Source organism: Lampetra fluviatilis, chromosome 74 (assembly GCF_964198595.1).
Source record: "Lampetra fluviatilis chromosome 74, kcLamFluv1.1, whole genome shotgun sequence".
NCBI classification, from domain to species: domain Eukaryota; kingdom Metazoa; phylum Chordata; class Hyperoartia; order Petromyzontiformes; family Petromyzontidae; genus Lampetra; species Lampetra fluviatilis.
This window is the reverse complement of record NC_136348.1, coordinates 2,869,749-2,895,945: the sequence shown is the minus strand read 5'-3', so window position 1 is coordinate 2,895,945 and position 26,197 is coordinate 2,869,749. Positions and strand designations below refer to the sequence as shown.

General features: G+C 45.8%; 2 protein-coding genes and 1 pseudogene across 2 annotated transcripts in view; 1 reads left to right on the top strand and 2 right to left on the bottom strand.

Annotated features, from left to right (window-relative positions):
* LOC144953332 (uncharacterized) overlaps positions 1–26,197 on the bottom strand; it is a 446,639-nt gene that overhangs the window by 71,606 nt on the left and 348,836 nt on the right.
* Positions 1–26,197, top strand: part of LOC144953325 (uncharacterized) — a 378,709-nt gene that overhangs the window by 26,820 nt on the left and 325,692 nt on the right. The window lies entirely within an intron of this gene.
* On the bottom strand, positions 16–23,793 carry LOC144953331 (uncharacterized; annotated as a pseudogene).

The window sequence follows — 26,197 nt, the reverse complement described above, 5'->3', positions numbered from 1 at the left end:
TCGAACACGACGCCCTTACCCATACGGCTTCACGCCGCGCTCCCACGCTGCAAGCATACGTGCGCACGGCATCATCAATCAAACGCCATCCTCCCCCTCTTTACGCCGCTACGTACAGCTCTCGCACGCTGCGAGCGTGCGCCCGTCTACAGCCCTGGGCGGTCCTCGCCTCCACGTCGAATACCCACGTTACCAATGCGCACCCGTATCCGACACGTAACGGCTGTATGCGCACTCACGCACACCGCTCCCCGCGGCACTCACTCACCACTGAATACTCGCGTTATGATCGCGCATCTGTATCGCACACGGAGCGAACGCACGCGCACACACGCAGCTCTACACGCGACACCCACTCTCGCGCCGCCCGGCGCAGCGCTCCCCCGAGGCGAGCCGCAGCGCTTCACGCGTTCACACCACTCCACGAGATCACACGAGCACACGCAAGCGGGGCACACGCCGACACAACGACTCAAGTTGCCGCCGCCGTGCGCGCGAGATAAACCGTACAACAATGCGCAGCCGATTACGCGCTCGAGCCGCGGGGTTGGGGGTCAGGGGTCCACCACCGCGCCGCACTTTACGCAAGTAACGAGCACACGCAAGCTTGCACAAAGCTAACAGCTTCACTGTGCACCGCGGTTTCGCACACGCGAGCGGGGCGCACGCCGACACGACGACTCGTCCCCTCCCGCACTCGCGCGTGCACGTCAACACAAGTATCGTACAAGGACGATTCTCCTCTCACACGGCTGCGTAGTCACGCCAACACACAAAAGTGCTCTCCCCGGGCGTTAACGCACACACCTCCGTACCCGCACAATCGTACAGAGACCACGGCCTTTATGCACACAACGACCACACACCCGCGAATGCAGTGCACGCTAATACCACGTTCAAAAACACCCAACAACACGGTTCCGTTGCTACGCTCGAGATTTTATTAGCCCTTGCTAACCAACCGAGCCACCCGTGTGTGTGTGCGGGCCAGCAAGGCGCTTCTAACCCACACTCTGGTGCCGTGTAGCCCTATTCTATGCTGCGCTCTCTGCTAAACCGCTTTCCTACTCGTCCTTACCCCGAACTAATCCTCTCCTACGGATCCTACTCTCCGCTCTGATGTGTTGTAAGGCGCGCAACACGATACCGTCTGTAGTCCCTGGTGACCTTGCGGCGCTCAGATCGTCCTGCAGACGATCTAGCGGCTCGCCCGATGACTCCTTCGTCGCCGACTCCGTGTCCAAACCCCAGAAGAAGAGAGTTCCCTACTGCCCCTGCGTTTTCTTTTAAACTATTCGCATCAAAGGCTAGGCGCCCCGTCCCGACCGCCTTGGTCTCTCGACCAATCCTGAGCCTAGGATTTCCCGCTCTTTTGCGATCCCGCCGGCCTTTGACCTTTCGACCAATCAGTCGTCCCGGGTTCGGATCCCAGCTATCTGCCCTGCTGACCCGTGTTTGTGTTTGTATGCGTTTCTAACTGCGGGGCTCTCTGAGCTCGCCGTGGTCGTGCGATCTCAAATCCGCCCACGGCGCCGCAGTGTTACTTGGCCTGGGAAGGGTCCTGTCCAATTTCCTGGCCCTGAGAAACCGTGGGGTAACCTCCCTAGGGGGCCCTCGGGTGAAAACTCAGGGTAGGTGACCCGACCACGAGGCCCTACGTGGGTGCGGGTGCGTGTTTATGTGGGGGTGGTGATGGGGGGCAGTGCGGCGGTGGAAGCCGGGCGGCTCCCTGGCTCGGCCGAGCGGCCCCGTCGCTGTGGCACCACATAGCCCCCCGGGGTGCCAGTCCCCGTCCCGGGTTGACTGGAGCACCTCGCCTGGGTTGCCCCCACGAGGTATCGCCGCGGGGTCCGCGGGATTCGCCCGGCCCTTGTGGCTGGCCTCGGGGGTGGCGGCTCCGTCTCCTGGGGCTCCGGCGGTGGTCTCCTCCTCCATTCCAATGGCTCCCCTCGGTCTCTGGCACCTGCGGGCTGGGGAACAAACTCAGAGGCGGTGGGGTTTAAGGGTCGCCGTCCTCGTCGCCCCCGGCCCCGCCCGGGGCCCCTCGGAGCCCGGGGCTCTGTGGGGCCCATATACTGCGCGAGGCCCCCGGGCACGGGGGGTGGGGGGACCCCGGGGTTTCGGGGTACTTGGACGGCGGGGCTCCCCCCCTCGGGGGCTGCTCGCCACGGCTTCAGTCGGCGGATGTTGACCACCATCTCCCGGCCCCTCTCTCCTCCCTGAATCAGCACCGTCCATGGTGAGATCTGCCGTCTCACAATCCAGGGTCCTCGCCAGTAGGTGGTCAGCTTCCCCACCTGTCCGGCACCGACGCGGGGAGTGTACAGCCACACCTCGGAGCCCGCAGTGTAGAAGGGGGGCTCCATACGGGGTCGGGCGCCCTGCTCTTGCCGCTGGTGCGCGGCCTCTCCGTGCGGGTAGGCTCGGCCCCTGGCCCCTCGCAGGGTCTCCAGCAAGTGCTCCACGGGGTGGCTCCCTTCCTCCCGTTGCGGCGGAGGGACACCGAACAGCAGATCTGCGGGCAGACGAGACTCGCGACCAAACATCATTAGGAACGGGGTCTGTCCTGTAGATGTGTGAACGGCGGTGGTGTAGGCGAACAGGGCATAGGGGAGGTGTTCGTCCCAGTCCTGTTGATTCGCGGCCGCCATGCGTTTAAGCTTCCCGGCCAGAGTTTGGTTCATCCTCTCTACCATCCCGTTCGCCTGGGGGTGATACGCCGTGGTTCGGTCCTTCTGGATCCCGAACTCTCGGCAGAGCGCCTGGAATAGTTCGGCCTCGAATTCACTACCCTGGTCGGTAATGACTCGTTCGGGGATCCCGCACTTAAGTACGTAGTTTTCCACGAAGGCCCGGGCCACTACGAGGGCTGTTTTATCCGGGATAGCCACCGCCACGGGGTAGCGGGTGAAGTACTCCACCGCTACGAGAATATATCGGTTGCCCCGGTGGGATCGTGGAAAGGGCCCCTGCAGGTCGATTCCGACCAACTGATTCGTCCGACTGACTCGGAACAGCCTCAGGGGTACCTGGTACCTCGCCGGCTTTTGCCCGCACTGCTGACAGGCCCGGCAGCCCTGCACCCAGGCGGCCACATCTTGCGCCAATTTAGGCCAGAGATACTGGCGACGCAGAGTCTCCCGGGTGCGCCGTTCCCCATCATGGCCCCCGAGCGGGTGGTCGTGTACCAGTCGTAGTAGTTGGGGTCGCACATGGGCGGGAACGCAGATGCACCCCGGCCGCCCAGCGTTGGCCAGTTCCCTCACCACCCCGTTTTCTACACACAACCGGGCATACAAACCGCTCCAGGGCCCTGGTAGTGCATCCTTCTTCTCTCGCAGTGCCGCCTCCACCGCCGCCAGATCCGGATCTCGCTGCTGGGTCTGTCTCAGCTGCTCGTCGTTTACGCCCGGGAAGGCGCAGCCGACGTCCTCCTGGATCCGTCCGATCGGGTCCCGAGCCGCGGGTCCCGTGCTTGCCGGGCGGTCGACGGGATCCTCAGTGCCACCTGTGAGGATCTCTGTGGCGCACACTGCACTCTCTCTCGCTGGGGGGGGGTCAGTGGCCGCGGCCTCTCGGGGGTCCGTTGCCTGCCGGCAGCGTCCCCCCGTGAAACACGGACAGGCCTCCTCTGCCCTCGTCTCGGCGTACACCGTGGGTCGCCTCGACAAGGCGTCCGCGTTTGCATGCGTCCGGCCAGCCCGATACTCGATTTGCAGGTTGTACTCCTGCAACTGCGCCAACCACCGGGCCATCTGCCCCCGCGGCTCCTTGAATGTAAGAAGAAACTGCAGAGCATAATGGTCAGTGCGTACGCGACATCTCCTGCCGTACAAATACGGCCGGAACTGTTTGCATGCGAAAATCACGGCGTACAACTCTTGGCGTGTCACGCAATAGTTCAGCTCGGCCCCACTCAAGGTCCGGCTGGCGTACGCGATGACTCGTTCCGTCCCATCCTGTACCTGTGACAACACCGCGCCCAGCCCGCTGCTGCAGGCGTCGGTGTCCAAAATAAAATCGGTGGTAAAATCGGGGAAAGCGAGGGTGGGGGCGTGGGTGAGGTGATCTTTGAGAGTGGTGAAGGCCGTCTGGCAGGCCCCCGTCCACTGGTAGGGGTGCTTAGGGGAGGTGAGTTGGGTGAGAGGGCGTGCAATCTCGCTGAATCCCTTTACAAATCGACGATAATAGGTGAGGCAGACTGTTTTAAAACGTTTGAATCGGGTGTAGACCTCGGGTCATAAAGAAGTGGCCGGGGCTAGTGATGTTCACGTGAGAAATTAGCATGTAACTTTAGAAAAAGAAGAGAGAGGCCTTCTCGACGAGGGAGTGAAACCCAATGGGTAATATTCTTATACAGCGTTGCAATGGATAGGTTTTAGTTCATAGGTTATAATATTATGTTTCACTATGTTAGAGTTTAACATGTGAGAGTCTACAATATCAGAGTTGATCAAATGCGACGATCAAGGGCATCAATTGGGTGAGTTTGATCAGAGGCTTTAATCAAAGGCGTCATCCCATCACGGAACACCACCTCCCTGCGTATATCACAGCAACAGAAGCAACTACAGCAGCAACAGCAGCAGCGACAACAACAGCAGCAACATCACATTTCGAGGGCGACGCAGCTACTTCCGATTCCGAGTGGGGACCTGCTCGCAGGTCTTTGGAAATGATTGCGATGATCATGTCTGAGCTGAGAATTAAGTCACTCAAGATTACTTTGTTTAAACATAACTTTAGGTAGGTTAGTGTCCTCGGGGCTCTGTGAATACTACTCTTGAATGAAATCACACTCCTGAATAACCGACATTGTACTAATTTTGTACTAATTTTGTTTAATCGAGTAGAACAAGGCACGTGCCATGTCCAGACGATTTTTTTAATCAACAACAGTGTCCTTAAATATGATGCTAAAATAAATGTTAACACTGGATTAAACGTGCACCTCTTAACCCCTCCCTCGCATTTACGACGAACGATTTGCATTTGCACATAACATACATTCAAGCCCATTAAAATGCTAATACGACCATATTGTTATTCTAAAATTTGAATGATATTCTTGTCCTGTACCCCCCACAGTTCACATATCCGACCCCCCGTTCGATTGAACAGATAATTTACATACATATCTGTAGAGTGCGATTTTAATACTTCTAATGAGATTTAAATACCGTACCTCCGTTTATGGTGCTATAAATTATTAAACTGTTTAATGTTTAGTGTTATTGTTTATAGTGTTCATCTTCTTGGTTCTTTCGGTAAAGTCACGTAGAATGGAAATAATAAAATAACAAAAATAAAACATTATAAAATAATTATCACGACGTTTCGGCCACAACGCAAGCAGCCGTCCTCAGGTGGAGACCAGGTCTGTCGAGTAGACAGTCTGAATGACACACTCCAGGCTTGGAGCGACTATTTAAGCTGGGATAGAGGGGGGAAGGGCGCCTTGACAAAATAATTTGCATATCAAGAGGAATTTAGCATATTTATGGCAAATGCAGATATGCGATTAGTACTACTTGTGAAATGCGTAGGTTTGGCGGGGGGTTTAAAGTCATCATGCCCGTGCATTATGCAGAATTAGCAGCAACAAAGGGAGGGGATAGGGGTAACATTATTAAAGGGAAGGAATGTTAATAGTATGTAGCTGCAGTTACTAAACCACCACGTAAACAACTAAAGTATAAACTACATATTTTTCGATTTAAAGCTTTCTACTGTGTAGTTTATATAAAGTATAAACTACATAGTATCATCAGTATACTAAATATACTCTTCAATAAGCTCAACTACTAACAGTAAGTAATACATTAAATTCTATATCGCAAAAAATATAATATGCTTCCAGCTACACTTTATTCTCTTACATCACACGAGTCTACACCGTATTATATACTACTTCGGTATTCTGGACTTGAACGTTGCGAAACGATTTATAACGAGGACTTTTCACTACCAGAGCGCAATCCGCTAATGAAAAGAACTCGGGGTGGTGGGAACACGTGCTTCTATGGGCAGTGGGGGACAGGGCATGGTTGTATTGCCTACAGGTGCCACTGGGGAAATCCCCCAAGTTGCTCCGCCCATGGCGGGGTCAGGTAGAGGTCATAGAGGCGGGTGATGTAAAGACAGTGCGTCAACTAAGGGACAAGTGGTAACAACAAGATAGAGAGAGTTCGAGAAGGGAAGGCGAGACCAAGTGTGGGCAGAGGTTCACGCCGAGAATGAGAGAGGGGGAGGAACGAGGTTTGGGGCTGTGTTGGCTGGTTGCTGTCTCGTCGTCGTTGCTTTATCGTGACGCCTGGGGTCTGAAACCGCGTGAAAGGCTAAATAAAAGAACACTGCAGTGTGAGTCCGGAGTCATTACAATTGTAACGATTCATTACTTCACGGGCTAATATTGGGTTTGTGCGATTATTTTACATATTAAATCATACTGAATATTGCTATTTGATGCCATTGAGATTGAACATTCATCCAATAGTGGACAGCTTGATCCTAATACCACCAAAGTGTTATTCAAATAATTGTAATCCCATCCTGATCCTGCACCTTCATGTTTCACATATGCGACCCTTGGTTCGCACGTCCATAATACATACATACATGTTACATGCATACACGTTACATGCATGCATTTTACATACAGACATGTTACATACTCACGAGCATAGTGTGATTCTTAGAGGACCACGGTGTGAAGCTAAGAATTCGAATGAGATTCTAATATCACACTTCAATGTACGGTGTTCTAATCTGTAACACTAGTTTATGATGTTATTTTATAGCGTTATAATGTATCGCTCATAGCTTATATTGTTAGAGATCACAACATTATAGTTTACTATAACACTAGTTTGTAGTGTTATTTTAAAGCGTTACAATGTATAGCTCATAGTTTAAGGTTATATTGTTAGAGTTTATAATGTTAGAGTATGCAACGTGAGTTTTACAATTTGAGAGTTTGTGGACGTGCCCTGTTCTCGTGGGACCCGACACGGATTTGGAAATAATTGCTATGATCATGTCTGAGCTGGGATGAGCGACTAATGTTTACTTTGTTTAATCATAACTGTGTGTAGGTTAGTGCCATCGGGGCTTAGTGAATACTACTCATGAATGAACTCATACTTATTTCGGTAGAAATTTGAAATCGTGTTGGTAGAACAAGTCGCCTGCCTTTTCTAGACGAATTGTTATCTTCAAGTGCGTCCGTAAATATACTGCTAAAATACACAGCATAGGGAAGGCTGCCTTGGTGGGGAGATGTAGTTTGGCTAAGGCGCTGTGACCGGGTGATGACACGGATTCTGAAACAATGGAGTTAAACACTCGATGCTTGGCCCCATCGACAGCAGCGAAGGCTGTCATATACCGCCCCATTTACGAGTTGGCTGTATAATGTGTATAGTTGAAGGTGCTAGGTGTTGTCTTCTTCTAACAGCTACTAACGTGCGTGTGTTGTCTGTTTTTACGATTTGTCCATTGATGTTGTTTTTTTTTATTGCGGCGTTTATTTGTTGAGTTCTGTCACTTGAGTGTTGCAGTTTGTTTAAGAATTCGTCACGTGAGCGTGGTGTTTTGCTTGTGGGAATTTCGCTTTGTCACAATTTGTGATTGAGTTAAAAATGGGTTTGTGCGTGATTCTTATACGACCACACTGTGATTCTAATGCTTCTAATGATATTATAATACCTTACCTCCGTTTATATGGTTATAAATTAAAACACTAGTTTATAATCGTTTAATGTTTAGTGCTATCGTTCATAGTATTACAGTTTACATGTTATAGAGAACAGTTTATCCCCGACATACTTCGGGATTAGTGACTGGTACGTTGATGAACGATTGCGGATTGTGCATTCCAAAATTAACTTTCCAATGCAAATATCCTGAAGGTCCACAATGATAGGAAACTGAAATCAAAAGCTGAAATTCAAGGTGCTGCAATGAGTTCTGAAGAAGTTTCCACCTTCGATCCCATGCAGTTGGATCCCGAGAGATGGCTGGATGTAATGGAGTGGCTCGACGATCAAACCGAGAGTCAGGGATGACTGAACAAATATTACGTCAGGTAATATTTGTTAGTTTTACAGTTTTTGTGAGAGTTTAATGACGTGCACAATGGTGGTTTGTAATGTTATCGGATTACTTGCCGAAGTGGCGTGATGAGCAGTGGTTGTGATATGATTCAATTCCGGACAATATTGTAGTGTTTAAGTCTTCCTGTTGAGCTAAAGTTGGAATGCATCTTTAGTTAGATCTTTCTCAACATTGTAAACGGGTTTTTTCAAGCATATAGCTTTTTTTGGTTGGTATTATTCGACTTTAGATAACCGATTTAAGGATGTACATTGATGACGCGTTCGTTGGATATATGGCCTTGACTTCAACATAGACGCACAGTGAACAAATGTGGTGAACTAATAAGGAAATAATGGGGAATGATACTTTAACGCGTTGGTATTCCTGGAACGGATATGGTTTGCATTGTATTGTAACTGTTTGAACATAGGACATAATACATTCGGTTCGAGTTTTGACTTAAAAATGATTGCAGATGAATAAAAAGTTTTTTTTAACAAATGTGTGTCCGTTTATTTATTCATATCAACAACGTGTTTTAAGCGAGTTTCAGGTGGAGGATCTTCGTCACACATCTGCCCTTAACCGGCAGCATCTTGGCTGTCTCCCCATTAACATGTGTTCCTGGAGGGGAAAGGGCCCCATTATAAATCGATTCACAACGTTACGGTCCCTAATCATCAAGTATACAGGGGATCCTGTACGCTAAGACATGTGAACTGTAACACTATAAACGATAACACGAAACATTAATATACTATAAACTAGATTAATCATTTATAACACCAAAAACAGAGGTACGGTATTATAATCTCATTATAAGTATTAGAATTACAATGTGATCATATTAGAATCACACTCTGCGCATTTGTATGTATAGTGTACGTGCAAACGAACTGTGCTCGTATGTAATATGCATCTATGGACATGCAAACCGGTGGTCGGATATGTGAACGGGGGGTGCAGGATTGATCGGATTAAAATGACGAGAATATCACTTTGGTAGTATTAGAATTAAAGCTAGAATGTATGTTAAATGTAGATGCACATCGGGAGTCGTAAATGCGGCCATGGCCGTAAATGCGGCCATGGTCGTATTAGAATCAAGCTGCCCACTGCTGGTAGAATGTTCCATCTGAATGGCACCGATAGCAATATATTTTGCGTGGAGCCTACAAGCGCAACCTTGCGCATTTTGACCTGGTTCTCGACGCCCGGCCGTCGCCCATGGTAGATTCTTGTGCATTTCGGGGCGTCAAGGGTTCGCACCGCAGCCTTGAAGGATTAGGCAGGTCCCTGGCTTCTTTTGAAGAATTTGACCAGGCTCCAGGCACCGGTTCCGCGCACGTGGCGGATCCTTGAGGCACGCCGGGCCTCAAGCTATACATTATAACACTATACAATTACATTATTAACTAGTGTTATAGATTAGAACAACCTTCATTGAAGTGTGATATTCTAATCGCATTCGAATTATTCGAATAACTCCGTAATCCTCTTCGAATCACACTACAGTCGTAAGTATGTAACATGTATGTATGTAATATGTCTGTTTGTAGTAAGTATATGTGCATGTAACATGTATGTATGTATGTAACGTGTATGTATGTAGTATTGGGTTTGTGTGATTATTTTATATATATACATACTGAATATTGCTATTTGATGCCATTGAGATTAACATTCATCCAGCAGTGGACAGCTTGATCCTAATACCACCAAAGTGTTAATAAATAATTTTAATCCCATCCTGATCCTGCACCTTCGGTTTCACATATCCCACCATTGGTTCGCATGTCCATATTACATACAAACATGTTACATACAGACATGTTACATGCATGCATGTTACATACTTACGACCGTAGTGTGATTCGAAGAGGACCACGGAGTGATTCGAATAATTAGAATGCGATTCGAATATCACACTTCAATGTAGGTTGTTCTAATCTATAACACTAGTTAATAATGTTATTGTATAGCGTTATAATATATAGCTTATAGGTTATATTGTTAGAGTTTACTATAACAGTAGTTTACGACCAGTGTGATTCTAATATAAATACATTGCGATTCTAATGATTATTATGCGATTATAATCCCTTGGCTCCATTTATGTGATTGTACACTATTGCAATTATTAGTATTTTACAGCGTTATATTGGATAGGTTATAGTTCATAATTTAAAATATTACATACTCTTTGGTTCTTTAATTAAAAGTCACATAGGCATAACATAAATCACGACGTTTCGGGCACAACCCAAGCGTCCGTAATGTGGGAAAGCATGGTCTGCTGCTGAGGCAGACTGTTTTAAAACGTTTGAATCGGGTGTAGACCTCGGGTCATAAAGAAGTGGCCGGGGCAAGTGATGTTCACGTGAAAAATTAGCATGTAACTTTAGAAAAAGAAGAGAGAGAGGCCTTCTCGACGAGGGAGTGAAACCCAATGGGTAATATTCTTTTACAGCGTTACAATAGATAGGTTTTAGTTCATAGGTTATAATATTATGTTTCACTATGTTAGAGTTTAACATGTGAGAGTGTACAATATCAGAGTGGATCAAATGTGACGAACAAGGGTGAGTTTGGTCAGATGCTTTAATCAAAAGCGTCATCCCATCACGGAACACCACCTGCCTGCGTATATCACAGCAACAGAAGCAACTACAGCAGCAACAACAGCAGCGACAACAACAGCAGCAACATCACATTTCCAGGGCGACGCAGCTACTTCCGATTCTGCTGCCCAGCTGTTTGTAGTCGGGACCTGCTCTCGCAGGACCCCACACGTCTTTGGAAATGATTGCGATGATCATGTCTGAGCTGAGAATTAAGTCACTCAAGATTACTTTGTTTAACCATAACTTTAGGTAGGTTAGTGTCATCGGGGCTGTGTGAATACTACTCACGAATGAAATCACACTCCTGTATGACCGACATTGTACTAATTTTTGTTGATCGAGTAGACAAATTCTTATCAACAACAGTGTCCTTAAATATGATGCTAAAATAAATGTTAACACTGGATTAAACGTGCACATCGTAATCCCTCCCTCGCATTTACGACTAACGATTTGCATTTGCACATAACATACATTCAAGCACAGTAAAATGCTAATACGACCATATTGTTATTCTAAAATTTGAATGCGATTCTTGCCCTGTACCCCCCACAGTTCACATATCCGACCCCCGGTTCGATCGAACAGATAATTTACATACATATGTGTAGAGTGCGATTTTAATACTTCTAATGAGATTTATATACCGTTCCTCCGTTTATGGTGCTATAAATTATAAAACCAGTTGATAATTTTTGTCGTTTAATGTTTAGTGTTATTGTTTATAGTGTTATCAATTTACATGTTTTTTAAGTGCAGGTGATTCCCGGTATACTTCGGTATTCTGGACCTGAACTTTGCGAAATGATTCATAACAAGGACCTTTCCCCACCAGAGCGCAAGCCGCCAATGAAAAGAACACGGGCCGGCGGGAACACGTGCTTCCATGGGCAGTGGGGGACAGGGCATGGTTGTATTGCCCACAGGTGCCACCGGGAAAATCCCCCAAGTTGCTTCGCCCATGGCGGGGTCAGGTAGAGGTCATAGAGGTGGGTGATGTAAAGACAGTGCGTCAATTAAGGGACAAGAGGTGACAACAAGATAGAGAGAGTTCGAGAAGGGAAGGCGAGACCAAGTGTGGGCGGAGGTTCACGCCGAGAATGAGAGAGGGGGAGGAACGAGGTTTGGGGCTGTGTTGGCTGGTTATAGTTGATAGTGTTACCGTTCACATGTCATACTTGATGATTAGGGACCGTAACGTTGCGAATAGATTTATAATGGGGACCTTTCCCTTCCAAGGACACATGTTAATGGAGAGACAGCCAAGATGCTGCCGGTTAAGGGCCTGATTTGTGTGACGAAGATCCTCCACCTGAAACTCGCTTAAAACACGTTTTTGCTATGAACATTGTAAAATAAATAAACGGACAAACATTTGTTAAAAATACGCTTTTATTAATCTGCAATAATTTTTACGTTAAAACTCCAACCGAATATGTATTAAGTCCTATGCTCAAACAGTTACAGTACAATGCAAACCATATCCGTTCCAGGAATACCAAAGCGATAAAGTATCATTCCCCATGATTTCCTTATTAGTTCACCACGTTTGTTCACTGTTCGTCTATGTTGAAGTCAAGGCCATATATCCAACGAACGCGTCATCAATGTACATCCTAAAGTCGATTATTGCCAACCAAAAAAAGCTTTATGCTTGAAAAAAACCCCGTTTAAAATGTTGAGTACAGATCTGACTACAGATGCATTCCAACTTTAGCTCAACAGGAAGACTTAAACACGACAATATTGTCTGGAATCATCTCACAACCACTGCTCATCACACCACTTCACCAAGTAATCCGACAACATCAAAACTCACCACCTGCACGTCAAGAAACTCTCAAACGAACTGTAAAACTAAAGGGTCAGAGTTAAACACACAAGTACTCAAGACAGCTTAATAGGTATAACCGCATGCAACATTATATTTCAGTCACCGCTAGCTCTCGGGTTGATCCTCGAGCCACTCCATTACATCCAGCCATCTCTCGGGATCCAACTGCATGGGATCGAAGGTGGAATAATCTTGAGGAATCATTGCAGCACCTTGAATTACTCCTTTTGATTTCAGCTTTCTATCATCGTGGACCTTCTGATGCCTGATCCGTATTGATGACCGTGCAAATGCCTTCCCACACACAGGGCACAGGAATGGCTTCTCGCCCGTGTGTGTTCTCTGGTGACTCTGAAGATGTGATGACTGTGCAAATGTCTTCCCACACACAGGGCATAGGAATGGCTTCTCGCCCGTGTGTGTTCTTTGATGATCTTGAAGAGTTGACGAGCGTGCAAATGCTATCCCACAAACAGAACACAGGAATGGCCTCTCGCCCGTGTGTGTTCTCTGGTGACTCTGAAGTTGTGATGACTGTGCAAATGTCTTCCCACACACATGGCATAGGAATGGCTTCTCGCCCGTGTGTGATTTTTAATGGCGTTGGCAGTTTTCTGAAAGTGAAAATGCTATCCCACACACAGAACACAGGAATGGTTTCTCGCCCGTGTGTGTTCTCTGGTGTCTCTGAAGATGTGATGGGTGTGAAAAGGACTTCCCACACACAGAGCAATTGAATGGCTTCTTGTCTCCGTGTGCGTGGGGCTGTGGAAAGCGTCTCTGCTCCATGTGAGCGTAGTATCAGCAGCGGTGTTATCGAGTCAAAAGAACGCTTGAGTGTTGCAGTTTGTTTAAGAATTCGTCACGTGAGCGTGGTGTTATAGAGTACAGTTTATCCCCGACATACTTCGGGATTAGGGACTGGTACGTTGATGAACGATTAACTACGGGGACCTTTCACCTCAAGGAACACGTGTTAATCGGGTAGACAGCCAAGATGCTGCCGGTTAAGGGCACACTTGTGTGACGGAGATCCTCCACCTGAAATTCTCTTAACATATTTTTGGTAGGAACATTATAAAATAAAGACCGGACAAACATTTGTTAAGAATACTTTTTATTCATCTGCAATCATTTTTACGTCAAAACTCGAAGGGAATATTTATTACATCCTATGTTCAAACAGTTACAGTACAATGCAAACCATTTCCGTTCCAGGAATACCAAAGCGTTAATGTTTCATTCCCCATGATTTCCTTATTAGTTCAACACGTTTGTTCACTGTGCTTCTATGTTGAAGTCAAGGCCATATATCCAACGAACACGTCATCAATGTACATCCTGAAATCGGCTATCTAAAGTCGATTAATACCAATCAAAAAAAGCGACATACTTGAAAAAAAAAGTTTAAAATGTTGAGTAAAGATGTACCTACAGACGCATTTCAACTTTAGCTCAACAGGAACACTGAACGACTACAATTGAACCCTCTCACAACCAGTCCTCTTCACACCACTTCGGCAAGTAATCCGATAACATTACAAACCACCAATGTGCACGTCACGAAACTCTAAAAAAAACTGGAAAACTAAAACGGTCAAAATTACACACAAAAGTACTCGATACGGATTAAAAGGTATAACCACGTGACGTAATATTTTTTCAGTCACCCCGAGCTCTCTGTTTGACTCTCGAGCCACTCCATTACATCCAGCCATCTCTCGGGATCCATCTGCATGGGATCGAATGTGGAAACTTCTTCAGGACTCATTGCAGCACCTTGAATTTCAGCTTTTGATTTCCGTTTCCTATCATTGTGGACCTTCTGATGCCCGTTCCTGGTTGATGAGTGTGCAAATTTCTTCCCACACATAGAGCACAGGAATGGCTTCTCGCCCGTGTGTGTTCTCTGATGAGTTTGAAGAGTTGATGACTGTGCAAATGCCTTCCCACACACAGGGCACAGGAATGGCTTCTCGCCCGTGTGTGTTCTCTGATGGTCTTGAAGAGTTGACGAGTGTGCAAATGCCTTCCCACACACAGGGCACAGGAATGGCTTCTCGCCCGTGTGTGTTCTCTGATGGTCTGGAAGAGTTGACGAGTGTGCAAATGCCTTCCCACACACAGAGCACAAGAATGGCTTCTCACCCGTGTGTGTTCTCTGGTGGCTCTGAAGATGTGATGGCCGTGAAAAGGACTTCCCACACACAGAGCAATTGAATGGCTTCTTGTCTCCGTGTACGTGGGGCTGTGGAGAGCGTCTCTGCTCCATGTGAGCGTAGTAACAGCAGCGGTGTTATCGAGTCAAAAGTACGCTTTCGGCCGAAAGGATGTTTAGCGTGTTTAGTTTTGGATTTTGTTAACTGCTAAAACAAGAACGACACTAGCGTCTAACCGAGACGCAATAAAATCCCGCTAATTTGTCGGCGAACACCTTTAAGAGTTTAATCGCGAAAATAGACACTTAATTGGAGATTTACGGTATATCGATGTCTGGAACCCGTCTGAAGATGTCGCCACGAACACTCCCGACGCAAAGTCGCCTAACTGTCGACACAGCAATTGTGCTCGCCAGGCTGCGTTGTCTCGCGGTTGAAGTGCGATCAGCAGAGCGACGAGTCGAGCGTCCAACCTCATCAAGTTCCCTCTCGAAATGGCATTGAGCTCTGATTCTGAGCCGCCTTATAACTCCCCCCATTGGATCCAATCTTTTGTCTTTCAGGATATTTGCATTCGATTGTTAATTTTGGAAGGTACAATCCGCATGTCTATTAACATACCGAAGAGTAATGTGCCCATTGTGCTTCATGCATGAATATGTAAGTGCATCCCAGTGTGTAATTGTGCGCTTATTTTGAATGAATGGAAAAACTTTGTCCTCGATTTAAAGTGAATGCAGAGAAATTAGCATGTAACTTTAGACAAGGAAGAGAGCGGCCTTCTCGAGTGAAACCCAATAGGTAATATTCTTTAACATCGTTACAATGGATAGGTTGTAGTTCATAGGTTATAATATTATGTTTCACTATGATAGAGCTTAACATGTGAGAGTCTACAATATCAGAGTTGATCAAATGCGACGATCAAGGGCGTCAATCTGGTGAGTTTGACCAGAGGCTTTAATCAAAGGCGTCATCCCATCACGGAACACCACCTCCCTGCGTATATCACAGCAACAGAAGCAACTACAGCAGCAACAACAGCAGCGACAACAACAGCAGCAACATCACATTTCGAGGGCGACGCAGCTACTTCCGATTCCGAGTGGGGACCTGCTCTCGCAGGACCCCACACGTCTTTGGAAATTATTGCGATGATCATGTCTGAGCTGAGAATTAAGTCACTCAAGATTACTTTGTTTAACCATAACTTTAGGTAGGTTAGTGTCATCGGGGCTGTGTGAATACTACTCACGAATGAAATCACACTCCTGTATGACCGACATTGTACTAATTTTTGTTGATCGAGTAGACAAATTCTTATCAACAACAGTGTCCTTAAATATGATGCTAAAATAAATGTTAACACTGGATTAAACGTGCACATCGTAATCCCTCCCTCGCATTTACGACTAACGATTTGCATTTGCACATAACATACATTCAAGCACAGTAAAATGCTAATACGACCATATTGTTATTCTAAAATTTGAATGCGATTCTTGCCCTGTACCCCCCACAGTTCACATATCCGACCCCCAGTTCGATCGAACAGATAATTTACATACATATGTGTAGAGTGCAATTTTAATACTTCTAATGAGATTTATATACCGTTCCTCCGTTTATGGTGCTATAAATTATAAAACCAGTTGATAATTTTTTGTCGTTTAATGTTTAGTGTTATTGTTTATAGTGTTATCAATTTACATGTTTTTTAAGTGCAGGTGATTCCCGGTATACTTCGGTATTCTGGACCTGAACTTTGCGTAATGATTCATAACAAGGATCTTTCCCCACCAGAGCGCAAGCCGCCAATGAAAATAACTCGGGGCGACGGGAACACGTGCTTCCATGGGCAGTGGGGGACAGGGCATGGTTGTATTGCCCACAGGTGCCACCAGGAAAATCCCCCAAGTTGCTCCGCCCATGGCGGGGTCAGGTAGAGGTCATAGAGGTGGGTGATGTAAAGACAGTGCATCAACTAAGGGACAAGTGGTGACAACAAGATAGATAGAGTTCGAGAAGGGAAGGCGAGACCAAGTGTGGGCGGAGGTTCACGCCGAGAATGAGAGAGGGGGAGGAACGAGGTTTGGGGCTATGTTGGCTGGTTATAGTTGATAGTGTTACAGTTCACATGTCATACTTGATGATTAGGGACCGTAACGTTGCGAATAGATTTATAATGGGGACCTTTCCCCTCCAAGGACACATGTTAATGGAGAGACAGCCAAGATGCTGCCGGTTAAGGGCCTGATTTGTGTGACGAAGATCCTCCACCTGAAACTCGCTTAAAACACGTTTTTGCTATGAACATTGTAAAATAAATAAACGGACAAACATTTGTTAAAAATACGCTTTTATTAATCTGCAATAATTTTTACGTTAAAACTCCAACCGAATATGTATTAAGTCCTATGCTCAAACAGTTACAGTACAATGCAAACCATATCCGTTCCAGGAATACCAAAGCGATAAAGTATCATTCCCCATGATTTCCTTATTAGTTCACCACGTCTGTTCACTGTTCGTCTATGTTGAAGTCAAGGCCATATATCCAACGAACGCGTCATCAATGTACATCCTAAAGTCGATTATTACCAACCAAAAAAAGCTTTATGCTTGAAAAAAACCCCGTTTAAAATGTTGAGTACAGATCTGACTACAGATGCATTCCAACTTTAGCTCAACAGGAAGACTTAAACACGACAATATTGTCTGGAATCATCTCACAACCACTGCTCATCACACCACTTCACCAAGTAATCCGACAACATCAAAACTCACCACCTGCACGTCAAGAAACTCTCAAACGAACTGTAAAACTAAAGGGTCAGAGTTAAACACACAAGTACTCAAGACAGCTTAATAGGTATAACCGCATGCAACATTATATTTCAGTCACCGCTAGCTCTCGGGTTGATCCTCGAGCCACTCCATTACATCCAGCCATCTCTCGGGATCCAACTGCATGGGATCGAAGGTGGAATAATCTTGAGGAATCATTGCAGCACCTTGAATTACTCCTTTTGATTTCAGCTTTCTATCATCGTGGACCTTCTGATGCCTGATCCGTATTGATGACCGTGCAAATGCCTTCCCACACACAGGGCACAGGAATGGCTTCTCGCCCGTGTGTGTTCTCTGGTGACTCTGAAGATGTGATGACTGTGCAAATGTCTTCCCACACACAGGGCATAGGAATGGCTTCTCGCCCGTGTGTGTTCTTTGATGATCTTGAAGAGTTGACGAGCGTGCAAATGCTATCCCACAAACAGAACACAGGAATGGCCTCTCGCCCGTGTGTGTTCTCTGGTGACTCTGAAGTTGTGATGACTGTGCAAATGTCTTCCCACACACATGGCATAGGAATGGCTTCTCGCCCGTGTGTGATTTTTAATGGCGTTGGCAGTTTTCTGAAAGTGAAAATGCTATCCCACACACAGAACACAGGAATGGTTTCTCGCCCGTGTGTGTTCTCTGGTGTCTCTGAAGATGTGATGGCTGTGAAAAGGACTTCCCACACACAGAGCAATTGAATGGCTTCTTGCCTCCGTGTGCGTGGGGCTGTGGAGAGCGTCTCTGCTCCATGTGAGCGTAGTATCAGCAGCGGTGTTATCGAGTCAAAAGAACGCTATCGGCCGCAAGGATGTTTAGCGTTGAGTTTTGGATTTTGTTAACTGCTAAAACAAGAACGACACTCGCGTCTAACCGAGATGCAAAAAAATCTCGCTAATGTGACGGCGAACACGTTTAAGAGTTTAATCGCGAAAATAGACACTTACTTGGAGATTCACGGTATATCGATGTCTGGAACCAGTCTGAAGATGTCGCCACGAACTCTCCCGACGCAAAGTCGCCTTACTGTCGACACAGCAATTGTGCTCGCCAGGCTGCGTTGTCTCGCGGTTGAAGGGCGATCAGCAGAGCGACGAGTCGAGCGTCCAACCTCATCAAGTTCCCTCTCGAAATGGCATTGAGCTCTGCTTCTGAGCCGCCTTATAACTCCCCCCGTAGGATCCAATCCTTTGTCTTTCGGGATATTTGCATTCGATTGTTAATTTTGGAAGGGACAATCCGCATGTATACTAACATATCGATGGGTAATGTGCCCATTGTGCTTCATGCATGCATATGTAAGTGCATCTCAGTGTGTAATTATGCGCTTAATTTGAATAAATGGAAAAACACGTTCCCCATGCCCTCCATTGTCCTCGATTTGAAGTGAATGCAGCCCCGTGGCGTTGCCAAAAATCGCGAGCTTCGGGAGTGAGCACGTACAGACGCGTAGTGACCACACTTGCAACACAATCACTCTAACATCAGTAACCAAAATCCGATCTGGTACATGGTCTCCGCTTGGTCTGGTTTGTATCCGTCATCACTCCGGAGATAAACAGCGAGGCATGGTTTGTCCAGCCACCACCTCGTTTGCCAAAGCGACTTTAATAGCTGCTCTCAAACAACACTGTCACCAATAGTGGTTTACAGGCTAGGCTGTTAAGCGGACAATCAGTCGTTTTTGGCAAGGCGTATGGGAAAATACACACCTCTGTTATCCCATAAACATAATACACAGCATCGGTAAGGCTGCCTTGTTGGGGAGATGTAGTTTGGGTAAGGTGCAGTCACTGGAATTAGGCGATATGACTGGGTTATCACACGGATTCCGAAAAGCAGCTTAGACGATACGATCCACTGCGCTCCATCTCCCCACATGAACGACGACATTCTGAGTTTTAAAAAAGTGGAACATATATTTGTAAATACGTTTTTTAAATAATGTGTATTGTATCTATGTTACAATGTGTGATTGTTATACTCTTTATTTGTGTATACTGTATATACTTATATGGCTATTCGATTCCATTGATACGACACATTCATCCAACAGTGGAAAGTGTGATTCTAATACGAGTGGGATTCGAATAATTGTAATTCGATTCTAATCCTGCATATCCTACCCCCGGTTGGCATATTAACTTACCATACGTACAACCACAGTGTGATTCTAATTAGCTCAGTGCGATTCTAATGATTAGTATGCGATTATAATTCCATACCTCCAATTATGTGGTTCTGCACTATAACAGTTAATCGTATTTTAAAGCGTAGCAATGGCTAGGTTGTAGTTCATAGGTTATAATATTATATTTCACTATGTTAGAGTTTAACATGTGAGAGTTTACAATGTCAGAGTTGATCAAGAGCGTCAATCTTGATCGACGCAGAAGCAAATACAGCAGCAGCAACATGACATGTCGAGGGCGACGCAGCTACTTCTGATTCTGCTGCTTCCGCTGCTCAGATATTTGTTGCCAGGCCCTGCTCTCGCGGGACCCCACACGTCTTTGGAAATGATTGAGATGATGATGTCTGAGCTGATAGTTAATTTAATAAAGAGTACTTTGTGTGGAGGTCTGTGTCATCGGGGATCAGCGAACACTGCTTATGAATTAACTCGCACTCCTTTATGACCGACATTGTACTAATTTTCGTTGATCGAGACGAACAAGGCACGTATCATGTCCAGACGAATTGATATTAACAATATTGTCCTTAAATATAATGCTAACACTGGATTAACGTTAACACTGGATTAAACATGCACATTTTAAACCCTGCCTAGCATTTATGACTAACGATTCGCATTTGCACATAACATATATTCAAGCACAGTCAAATGCGCATACGAACATATTGTTACTAGAATAGTTTTTAATTCGATTCTAACCCTGCAAACCCCCACAGTTCGCATATCCGTCCCCCGATTCGATTGAACGTATACTTTACATACATATGAGCGATCAAAATGCTTCTAATGACATTGTCATACCGTAACTCCGTTTAGGGTGGAATCTATTATAAAAAAAAATTAAAGTCGTTTAATGTTTAGTGTTATTGTTCATAGTGTTATCAGTTTACATGTTATAGAGTACAGGTGATCCCCCGTATACTTCGGGTTTCGGGACCAGAACGTTGTGAAACGATTTATAACGAGGAACTTTCCCTGCCAGAGCGCAAGCCGTTAATTAAAAGAACACGGGGCGGCGGGAACACGTGCTTCCATTGGCGGTCGTAGACAGGTTGTATTGCCCAAAGGTGACACCGGGTACGTCCACCAAGTTGCTCCGCCCACGGCGGCGACAGGTAGAAGTCATAGAGGTGAAATGGCCGCAGTGTGTACCCATGTAGTTATGTCCGTCCACACCCAGACAGCTCATCCCCATGTCCTGTACAGCCCAAGTCTGGTGTGTCCAACGTGGTGGGGCACTCGGCAATGGAAACCGTACGCCAAATGAAATGTGTTGTGGCGCCCACAATCCGAGCCCCTGAGGCCCGGGGTGCCTCAAGGATCCGCCACGTGCGAGGATCCGGTGCCTGGAGTCTGGTCATATTCTTCAAAAGAAGCCAGGGACCTGCCTAATCCTTCAAGGCTGTGGTGCGAGCCCTTGACGCCCCGAAATGCACAAGAATCTACAATGGGCGCGGGACGGGCGTCGAGAACCAGGTCAAAATGCGCAAGGTTGCGCTTGTAGGCTCCACGCAAAATATCAATGCTGTATATTATTAACTAGCAGTAGTACCCGGCGTTGCCCGGGTGAAAAATATATTTCTTAATAACCTTACATATATACACACCCTCACCACTCACCCTCACCATTCACCCTCACCACTCTCCCTCACCACTCTCCCTCACCACTCATCCTCACCAATAACACCCTCACCACTCTCCCTCACCACTCATCCTCAGCAATCACACCCTCACGAATCACCACTCACCCTCAACACTCACCCTCACCACTCACCCTCACCATTCACCCTCACCACTCTCCCTCACCACTCTCCCTCACCACTCATCCTCACCAATCACACCCTCACCAATCACCACTCACCCTCAACACTCACCCTCACCACTCACCACTCACCCTCACCATTCACCAGACAGATTTGCGATTTTATATATATAGATTCTGACCTTACTCCCTCCCTTTGATGCTGCTAATCCTGCATAATGCATGGACATAATGACTTTGAAACCCCCCCGCCCACCTCCTACGCATTTCACAAGTAATGCAAATCACATATCTGCATTTCCCATTAATATGCTAAAATCCTATTGATATGCAAATTATTTTGTCAAGACGCTCTTCGCTCCTCCATCCCAGCATAAATAGTCGCTCCAAGCCTGGAGCGTGACATACAGACTACGTCTACTTGACGGACCTGTTCTCCACCTGAGGACGGCTGCTTGCGTTGTGGCCGAAACGTCGTGAGAATTATTTTATTATGTTTTATTTTCATTATTTTATTACTTCCCTTCTACGTGACTTTACCGAAAGAACCAAGAAGATGTATATTGCTATTCGGTTCCATTGAGATGGAACATTCTACCAGCAGTGGGCAGCTTGATTCTAATACGACCATGGTGCGATTTTAATAATTTTGATGCGATTCTAAATCTGGCACCACCCAGGCCGCATTTACGACTCCCGATGTGCATGTCCAAAGGCCATAGATGCATATTACATGCATACGAGCACAGTTCGCTTGCACGTGCGCTATACATACATATGCGCAGTGTGATTTTAATACGATCACGTTGAAATTCTAATGCTTGTAATGAGATTATAATACCGTACCTCTGTTTTTGCTGTTATAAATGATTAAACTAGTTTATAGTATTTTAATGTTTCGTGTTATCCTTTATAGTGTTACAGTTCACATATCATACTTGATGATTAGGGACCGTAACGTTGTGAATCGATTTATAATTGGGCCCTTTCCCCTCCAGGGACACATGTTAATGGGGAGACAGCCAAGATGCTGCCGGTTAAGGGCAGATGTGTGACGAAGATCCTCAACCTGAAACTCGCTTAAAACACGTTGTTGATATGAATAAATAAACGGACACACATTTGTTAAAAAAACGTTTTTATTCATCTGCAATCATTTTTAAGTCAAAACTCGACAAGTTACAATACAATCGCGCTCTTACTCCTGCGATCGTTCCAGGAATACCAACGCGTTAAAGTATCATTCCCCATTATTTCCTTATTAGTTCACCACATTTGTTCACTGTGTGTCTATGTTGAAGTCAAGGCCATATATCTAACGAACGCGTCATCAATGTACATTCTTAAATCGGTTATCTAAAGTCGATTAATACCAACCAAAAAAGCTATATGCTTGAAAAAACCCGTTTAAAATGTTGAGAAAAGATCTAACTAAAGATGCATTCCAACTTTAGCTCAACAGGAAGACTTAAACACTACAATATTGTCCTGAATTTAATCATATCACAACCACTGCTCATCACGCCACTTCGGCAAGTAATCCGATAACATTACAAACCACCATTGTGCACGTCATTAAACTCTCACAAAAACTGTAAAACTAAAATGGTCAAAATTACACACAAGTTATCGATACGGCTTAAAAGGTATAACCACCTGACGTAATATTTGTTCAGTCATCCCTGACTCTCGGTTTGATCGTCGAGCCACTCCATTACATCCAGCCATCTCTCGGGATCCAACTGCATGGGATCGAAGGTGGAAAATTCTTCAGGACTCATTGCAGCACCTTGAACTTCAGCTTTTGATTTCAGTTTCCTATCATTGTGGACCTTCTGATGCGTTTTAAGATTTGACGACTGTGAAAATGCCTTCCCACACACAGGGCACAGGAATGGCTTCTCGCCCGTGTGTGTTCTCTGATGAATCTGAAGATGTGATGACCTTGCAAATGTCTTCCCACACACAGGGCACAGGAATGGCTTCTCGCCCGTGTGTGTTCTCTGGTGACTCTGAAGATGTGATGACCATGCAAATGTCTTCCCACACACAGGGCACAGGAATGGCTTCTCGCCCGTGTGTGTTTTCTGGTGACTCTGAAGATGTGATGACTTTGCAAATGTCTTCCCACACACAGGGCACAGGAATGGCTTCTCGCCCGTGTGTGTTCTCTGGTGTCTCTTAAGACATGATGGCCATAAAAAGGACTTCCCACACACAGAGCAATTCAATGGCTTCTTGCCTCCGTGTGCGTGGGGCTGTGGAGAGCGTCTCTGCTCCATGTGAGCGTAGTAACAGCAGCGGTGTTATCGAGTCAAAAGTACGCTATCGGCCGCAAGGATGTTTAGCGTTGAGTTTTAGATTTTGTTAACTGCTAAAACAAGAACGACACTCGCGTCTAACCGAGATGCAAAAAAATCTCGCTAATGTGACGGCGAACACGTTTAAGAGTTTAATCGCGAAAATAGACACTTACTTGGAGATTCACGGTATATCGATGTCTGGAACCAGTCTGAAGATGTCGCCACGAAGTCTCCCGACGCAAAGTCGCCTTACTGTCGACACAGCAATTGTGCTCGCCAGGCTGCGTTGTCTCGCGGTTGAAGGGCGATCAGCAGAGCGACTAGTCGAGCGTCCAACCTCATCAAGTTCCCTCTCGAAATGGCATTGAGCTCTGCTTCTGAGCCGCCTTATAACTCCCCCCGTAGGATCCAATCCTTTGTCTTTCGGGATATTTGCATTCGATTGTTAATTTTGGAAGGTACAATCCGCATGTATACTAACATATCGATGGGTAATGTGCCCATTGTGCTTCATGCATGCATATGTAAGTGCATCTCAGTGTGTAATTATGCGCTTATTTTGAATAAATGGAAAAACACGTTCCCCATGCCCTCCATTGTCCTCGATTTGAAGTGAATGCAGCCCCGTGGCGTTGCCAAAAATCGCGAGCTTCGGGAGTGAGCACGTACAGACGCGTAGTGACCACACTTGCAACACAATCACTCTAACATCAGTAACCAAAATCCGATCTGGTACATGGTCTCCGCTTGGTCTGGTTTGTATCCGTCATCACTCCGGAGATAAACAGCGAGGCATGGTTTGTCCAGCCACCACCTCGTTTGCCAAAGCGACTTTAATAGCTGCTCTCAAACAACACTGTCACCAATAGTGGTTTACAGGCTAGGCTGTTAAGCGGACAATCAGTCGTTTTTGGCAAGGCGTATGGGAAAATACACACCTCTGTTATCCCATAAACATAATACACAGCATCGGTAAGGCTGCCTTGTTGGGGAGATGTAGTTTGGGTAAGGTGCTGTCACTGGAATTAGGCGATATGACTGGGTTATCACACGGATTCCGAAAAGCAGCTTAGACGATACGATCCACTGCGCTCCATCTCCCCACATGAACGACGACATTCTGAGTTTTAAAAAAGTGGAACATATATTTGTAAATACGTTTTTTAAATAATGTGTATTGTATCTATGTTACAATGTGTGATTGTTATACTCTTTATTTGTGTATACTGTATATACTTATATGGCTATTCGATTCCATTGATACGACACATTCATCCAACAGCGGAAAGTGTGATTCTAATACGAGTGGGATTCGAATAATTGTAATTCGATTCTAATCCTGCATATCCTACCCCCGGTTGGCATATTAACTTACCATACGTACAACCACAGTGTGATTCTAATTAGCTCAGTGCGATTCTAATGATTAGTATGCGATTATAATTCCATACCTCCAATTATGTGGTTCTGCACTATAACAGTTAATCGTATTTTAAAGCGTAGCAATGGCTAGGTTGTAGTTCATAGGTTATAATATTATATTTCACTATGTTAGAGTTTAACATGTGAGAGTTTACAATGTCAGAGTTGATCAAGAGCGTCAATCTTGATCGACGCAGAAGCAAATACAGCAGCAGCAACATGACATGTCGAGGGCGACGCAGCTACTTCTGATTCTGCTGCTTCCGCTGCTCAGATATTTGTTGCCAGGCCCTGCTCTCGCGGGACCCCACACGTCTTTGGAAATGATTGAGATGATGATGTCTGAGCTGATAGTTAATTTAATAAAGAGTACTTTGTGTGGAGGTCTGTGTCATCGGGGATCAGCGAACACTGCTTATGAATTAACTCGCACTCCTTTATGACCGACATTGTACTAATTTTCGTTGATCGAGACGAACAAGGCACGTGTCATGTCCAGACGAATTGATATTAACAATATTGTCCTTAAATATAATGCTAACACTGGATTAACGTTAACACTGGATTAAACATGCACATTTTAAACCCTGCCTAGCATTTATGACTAACGATTCGCATTTGCACATAACATATATTCAAGCACAGTCAAATGCGCATACGAACATATTGTTACTAGAATAGTTTTTAATTCGATTCTAACCCTGCAAACCCCCACAGTTCGCATATCCGTCCCCCGATTCGATTGAACGTATACTTTACATACATATGAGCGATCAAAATGCTTCTAATGACATTGTCATACCGTAACTCCGTTTAGGGTGGAATCTATTATAAAAAAAAATTAAAGTCGTTTAATGTTTAGTGTTATTGTTCATAGTGTTATCAGTTTACATGTTATAGAGTACAGGTGATCCCCCGTATACTTCGGGTTTCGGGACCAGAACGTTGTGAAACGATTTAT